The following is a 7,201-nucleotide window of genomic DNA, read 5'->3' as shown; positions in this document are numbered from 1 at the left end:
CTAGGGTGTTACTAAGCAACCACAGAGTGAAACATTTGAAACCATGAACCAGATGAACCTTTCCTTTTTGAATGTGATTTATGGTTTGTTTTTTTTAAAACCAGAAATCTAATATTTCAGTCTGGATGCTACATTTCTACTATAAATATTTGAGGCCTATTTGGTTTCATAAGACTTAAGAGTTGAAAAGGTAGGTGTTTGGGGTTGGATGGGATGACGCACACCTTTACTCCTGGCGGTCCAGAGGCAGGGGCATCCAGATAGGTGAATCTCTAAGCAGCCAGTTTGGTCTACATAGTGACTGGCCTGCGGGTAAACGGTAAGACTGTCTCAAGAACACAAGAAAAAGTAAATATTTGCAGCCAAATTGTTCCAAACATTCTTTAAAGTCTAAAAACCTAGCTGAGTATTAATGTCAAATTTCATCTCTCTGGTTCCAAAACAAAACAAAAACAACAAAACACGTAAGATGAAGTGAAAATATTACTAAGGGAGTAGAAAAGAGAAAATGGGAAGTAATGGGGACAAAGAAGAAAAGAAATTGCCCGTGGGGGAGGGGTAGAGAGATGGCTCAGTGGTTAGGAGCACTTGCTGCTCTTCATACGAGGAGTGAGATTCCCAGGACCCACGCTGTAGCTCACAATGCCCTGTAACTCTAGTTGACGGAGACCCAACACCCCTTTCGGGTTCTGTAAGTACACAATATACAAAAATACATAATGGAAGCAAAACATATACACAAAATACATTTATGAAAAGACTGCTTAAGAATAAAGAAACGTGTGGCCAAAGTTAGATGGGCATCTATAAGAAAATAAAAACAAGGGGGCTGGAGAGATGGCTCAGCGGTTAAGAGCACTGACTGCTATTCCAAAGGTCCTGAGTGGGGTTGGGGATTTGGCTCAGTGGTAGAGCGCTTGCCTAGAAAGCGCAACGCCCTGAGTTCCGTCCCCAGCTCCAGAAAAAAAAAAAAAAAAAAAAAACCCAAAAAACCAAAGGTCCTGAGTTCAAATCCCAGCAACCACATGGTGGCTCTGTCATAGGATCCGATGCCCTCTTCTGGTGTGTCTGAAGACAGCTACAGTGTACTCACATATAGTAAATAAATCTTTTAAAAGAAAATAAAAACAATATAATATTTTAAAAGTAATAATATAAAGGGAGGAGCCAGGTGGTGGTGGCACACACCTTTAATACCAGCACTTGGGAGGCAGAGGCAGGTGAATCTCTGAGTTCGAGGCCAGCCTGGGCTACAGGGTGAGTTCCAGAACAGCTAAGGCTACACAGAGAAATTCTGTCTTGAAAAAAAAAAAGGGAGCTTGAGGCTTCAAGATAGAGAGGGAGCCTTTTGTGAGTGGCAGCGAACAAGAATGCAGTGCCATGGTCGAGCATGCTTCAGGAGTACAATGTGGTGGGGCGCTGCTTGCCACACCCCAAAATGCCACACACTGCCACTGTACCAAATGTGAACCTTTGCATCCAACCATGCGGTGGTCAAGTCCCGCTTCTGGTACTCTGTGTCGCAGCTGAAGACGTCATCGGGGAGATTGTATACCATGGGCAGGTGTTTGAGAAGTCACCCCTGCGTGTGAAGAACTTTGGCATCTGGTTGTGCTACGACTCCCGCAGTGGCACACACAACATGGACCGAGAGTACTGGGACCTGATCGCCACTGGCGTGGTCACACAGTGCTACCGCGACATGGGTGCGGGACACGGTGCCCCACACACTCCATCCAGAATGTGAAGGTGGAGGAGATTGCAGATGGCAAGCACCGCCGGCCGGTCAAGCAGTTCCATGACTCCAGGATCAAATTCCCATTGCCCCACCACATGTTGCGGCCAGCAGAAGCCATGCTTCACTGCCAAGAGCCCCAACACCCAAAACAAAAAACCGAAACGATGGAGAGGGAGAGGTTGCTGTAATAGAGTAGCTTGTGAGATGGCTGTTGAGTTGGCTCAGTATGCCAAGGCGCATACTGTCAAATCTAAGAGGCTGAGTTTAAGTTCTGAGAGTGGATATGCTCTCTCAGTCTTAGTTAAGGTTTCCGTTGCTGTGGAGAGACACCGTGACCCCTGCAACTCTTTTTTTTTTTTTTTTTTGGTTCTTTTTTTCGGAGCTGGGGACCGAACCCAGGGCCTTGCGCTTCCTAGGCAAGCGCTCTACCACTGAGCTAAATCCCCAACCCCGACCCCTGCAACTCTTATAAAGGCAAACATTTCATTGGTGCTAGCTTCCAGGTTCAGGTTCATTATCATCAAAGCAGAAAGCATGGTAGGATTCCGGTACTCATGGTGCTGGAAAAGGAGCGGAGAGTTATACATCCTGATCCACAGGCAGAAGGAGGGTCTCTTCCCCGGGCAGCCAAGAGGAAGGTCTCCTCCGCACTGGGCAGAACTTGAGAATAGGACCTCAAAGCCCGCCCCCACAGTGACTTAATTCCTCCAACAAGGCCACGCCCACTCCAATAAGGACACACCTCCTAATAGTGTCACTTTCCATGGGCCAGGCATATCCAAACCACCACACCCTCTATCCCTGGGTAGGTAGTGTCCTAGCTGGGTGTTGTCACTTATGTGCCCTGGGAATCTCCTCCTCCTCCTGGGTCTGCCTCCATTTTTTCAACTCCCCTCTTGCGGATGGGCTATAACTAAGGAGGTCAGAATTCCTCTGACTCAGGAGTGATGAAGGGCAGATGAGTGGCTTTAGAAGCTGATCCTAGACTCTCAGACTCTGGGATCATCAGTTGGCGAGGTCTGTTCCCAGCCTCCAACTTTCAGGTCTCGGCGAGCCTCTCGCAGTCTGGTCCTTTCCACTGGCCAGCACACCGTCTTCTCATTCTCTTCAGCTGTCTCCCTGGACTGTCGCTTGCTCCGAGGCTCCTGACATTTGGATTGTCAGGATTGTGGCTGTTTTCTATTTCCAGGCTCACTGATTTTGTGGTATTTGCTTTCTTGTTTCTTCATTGCTTAGTTGTTATTATTATTATTATTATTTTTGGTTCTTTTTTCGGAGCTGGGGACCGAACCCAGGGCCTTGCGCTTCCTAGCTTAGTTGTTATTATTAAAGAGTGGTTTATTTTTTACCTGTGGCCTCCGGGGTCGTGTTTATCTTTCTTCGAACCAAAGAATTCTTTCAAGTATCGTCCATAGAGTGGGCTTAGAAACTGTTCTCAACCTGTGCATTGAGACCACTTTGGGGTCGAAAGATCCATTCACAGGGTCACAAATCAGATATTCTGCATATCTAGTATTTGTACTACGACCCAAGACAGTAGCAAATACAGCTATGAATCAGCAAAAAGAATAGTGTTATGGTTGGGGGTCACCACAACATGAGGATATTAAAGGGTCACAGCCTTAGGAAGGTCAAAAACCACTGGCTTAGAGGACATGCATGTTTTCAATCATGGCAAGTTTTCCTTTCTTCGATTATGACAGATAGCAGGGTATAATAATCTAGGTTGGCAGTTATCTCTCAGAACATCTGTCCTTTTAAAGTTTCATCTTCTGTTATTCTGATGCGACTTGGTGCTTTTCTCTGGCTATTTTCAATACACTTGTTCGTTCTTTATATTTAGTGGTCTAATTATAATTTGACAAGAGGAAGTTCTTTTATAGTTCAGTGTGATGTTCCAAATGCCCCTCTCCCTCTCTCTCCTTTTTTTTTCAGAGCTGAGGACCGAACCCAGGGCCTTGCGCTTGCTAGGCAAGCGCTCTAACACTGAGCTAAATCCCCAACCCCTCCTTTTTTTAAAAAAAATATTTAATGTAATGTAATAGGACCTTAAAGCCCGCCCCCACAGTGACTTAATTCCTCCAACAAGGTCACGCCCACTCCAATAAGGACATGCCCTATTTATTACACACTTATTATATTACACCTTATTTATATTACACACTGTAATTAATGTAATGTAGCTGTGTTCAGACACACCAGAAGAGGGCATTGAATCCCATTACAGATGGTTGTGAGCCAACATGTGGTTGCTGGAATCCAGCTCTTCTCTTGCCTTTTCTTTCCTTTTTTTTTCCTTTCTTTTTTTTTTTTTTCGGCGCTGGGGACCGAACCCAGGGCGCCTTGCACTTGCCACTGAGCTAAATCCCCAACCCCTTCTTTTTTATAGATCTATTTATTTTATATATATATATATATATATATATATATATATATATATATTAGCTATCTTCAGGCACACCAGAAGGGGGCATCAGATCTCATTACGGATGGTTGTGACCCACCATGTGGTTGCTGGGATTTGAACTCAGGACCTCTGGAAGACGTCTTAAGAGCAGAGATGGCTCAGTGGTTAAGAGCAGTCAGTGCTCCAGCCCTTCTCTTGCCTTTTCAAGACAGGGTTTCTCTATATAGCCCTGACTGTCTTGGAACTCACTATGTAGACCAGGCTGACCTGTAACTCACAGAGATCCGCCTGGCCTCTGCCGGCTGAGTGCTGGAATTAAAGGCATCCACCATCACTGCCTGGTGGCTGTCTCTTTTTCTAACTTCAGGAAATTTTGGATATGATTTCACTTGAAATATTTTCTGTGCCTTAAGAATGAAGTTTTCACTTCTTTTATGCTCACTTTTTTTAAATTGAGAGCATTGCCTTCTCTGTTTTAATGGTTTGTTTTTATGTGTATAGGGTTTTGCCTGCATGTTTGTCTGTATGTTATGTGTGTGCTTGGTGTTCATGGAGCCCAAAAGAGTGTATCAGATACCCTGGAACAAACTACTGTGAGCTGCTTTGTAGGTGCTGGGAAATGAACTTGAGTCCTTTGAAAGAGTAACTAGTGCTCTTAACCACTGACCTATTTCTCCAGCCCTATCCCATGACTCTTTCTTTTCTTTTCTTTTTTTCTTTTTTCGGAGCTGGGGACCAAACCCAGGGCCTTGCGGTTGCTAGGCAAGCGCTCTACCACTGAGCTAAATCCCCAACCCTGACTCTTTTAAAAGATTTTATTAATTTTATGCACATGAGTACACTGTAGCTGTAGCTGTCTTCAGACACACCAGAAGAGGGCATCAGATCCCATTACAGATGGTTGTGAGCTACCATGGGGTTGTTGGGATTTGAACTCAGGACCTCTGGGAGAGCAGTCAGTGCTCTTAAACCACTGAGCCATCTCTCCAGTCCCTATCCCATGATTCTTTTTTTTTTTTTTTTTTTTTTTTGGTTCTTTTTTTCGGAGCTGGGGACCGAACCCAGGGCCTTGCGCTTCCTAGGCAAGCGCTCTACCACTGAGCTAAATCCCCAGCCCCTATCCCATGATTCTTAATTTCAGCTGTTTCACGGCATTCCAAACATACTTAAAGCCTTATCGTTGGTTGTTATTTTGGAAAGTTTGTTCTTGCTGGAATGTTCCAGTTCCTCCTGTACCTTGTCTTGAAACCCAGACATTCTCTCCTCTTCTTGATACACTTTATTAGGGTTTTCCAGTTTCTTCTATGACACATTTTGATTTTTGTTTTTCATTTGCAGAGTCTGGGCTTGGTTTTTCATCAGTATTTTTAATTTCTTTATTGGGTTTCTGTCGTCTTCCTTATTTTACTTAATTGATCATTTATATTCTCTTGAGATTTGTTTCAGAGTTTATTTTCTTTGAACATACTTATAAGCATTCTGTTAAATTCTCTCAGATTTCCACTAGTTCTCATTCCTGATGGGTTAATGATTTTTGAAGAAGCTATGCTGCCCCGTTTTTCATGCTACTTGTAGTTTTGTGTTTGGATCTGTGCTTTTAGAACTAAGTGATTGGTTGAATTCATTTTTTTTTTTTAAAAAAGATTTATTTATTGATGTATATGTATATACACTGTCTCTGTCTTTAGACACACCAGCAGAGGGCATCAGATCCCATTACAGATGGTTGTGAGCCACCCATGTGGTTCCTGGGAATTGAACTCAGGACCTCTGGAAAAGGAGTCAGTGCTCTTAACCGCTCAGCCATCTCTCCAGCCCCATGAAGCCATATTTCAAAAATGCAAAAGGTCTCAAGAGAGGGCTTGGACTGCCGTGCCACCAAGGCTGATGATCTGAGTCCAATCTTAGGAGCCCACACAGTAGAAAGACAGAATCAACTTCTGCTGCATGTTGTTCTTCGACCTCTGTGTATGCACACACATGCATACAGACATGCAGACAGACAGACATGCAGACAGACAGACATGCATGCAGACAGACAGACACACACAGACACACACAGACACACACACACATACACACAATGTAACAAAGAAACTTAACAAAACAATGAGAGCAAACCAGTCAAGAAAGGAACCTTTAAAAGGTCCCAGCTGATAACCCAGCCTAGCCCGGTTGTGGCTGAGGGAAACACGAGGCTCTGCTTCTGGCCATTCACCATCACAACATCAGCAGGAGAGTAACCTACTGCTCTGGGCTGCACCTGGGGGGGCCTTGGCATTTCTTGTCACCATGCAGCTGTGCACAGTCTGAGGCGCCACCACAGAGGATGCATCCTTACACTTTGCTTGTGTATGCCCTGCCTGCCTAACAATACCAGGAAAGCTCCACTCTGGAAATAGTTCTCTCCGGCAATAAGACACGGAATCACAGTGCACCTATTATGGACAAAGAAGCAACATAGGGACTACTGCAGAATCTAACTGGAATTTAAATTTCTAGTACACAAGCTGATAGCCAAAAGTGTATCATGGAGACCAAGCCCTCACATAATAGCAAAAGAGATATCACCCAACAGATACAGAGATCTAACTTAACATAGAAATATAAAAAAGAAGGTAATGGGGCCTCTCCAAAGGCCCACAGCTCTCTAGAAATGGATCCCAAGGACACTGGAGTGGACACAGTACTGCAGAGAGGCTAGCAAAGCATGGTGCTGAAAACTCAGTGAATCCCAGCAAATGAATGACTGACTGGGTTAAGGAAGACAATACAGGGCATACAGGAGACATTCAGCAAAGAGACAAAGATTCTGAAGAAAAAAACAACAAGGAAATACATCGTTCTGTGTTTTCATTTTAATCAGGGGCCTCACTGTGCATCTCCAGCTGAACTGGAGGTTGATATGTAGACCCAGCTGGCCTTGAGTTCACAGAGCTCCACCAGCCTCTGCCTCCCTCCTGAGTGCTGGGATCAAAGATTCGTGTGTAAGGCTAGAATTGAGTCTTAACTACCGGGAGACACCCCCCCCCCAAAAGCGAGACACAAGAATGGAG

General features: G+C 44.5%; 1 pseudogene; it reads left to right on the top strand.

Annotated features, from left to right (window-relative positions):
- The first annotated feature begins 1,390 nt into the window (after positions 1 to 1,390).
- On the top strand, positions 1,391 to 2,887 carry Rpl18a-ps2 (ribosomal protein L18A, pseudogene 2; annotated as a pseudogene).
- The last annotated feature ends 4,314 nt before the right edge of the window (positions 2,888 to 7,201 follow it).

This window comes from Rattus norvegicus, chromosome 12 (assembly GCF_036323735.1).
Source record: "Rattus norvegicus strain BN/NHsdMcwi chromosome 12, GRCr8, whole genome shotgun sequence".
Classification (NCBI taxonomy): domain Eukaryota; kingdom Metazoa; phylum Chordata; class Mammalia; order Rodentia; family Muridae; genus Rattus; species Rattus norvegicus.
The sequence above is the reverse complement of the archived record's forward strand: the minus strand, read 5'-3'. Positions and strand labels throughout refer to the sequence as shown.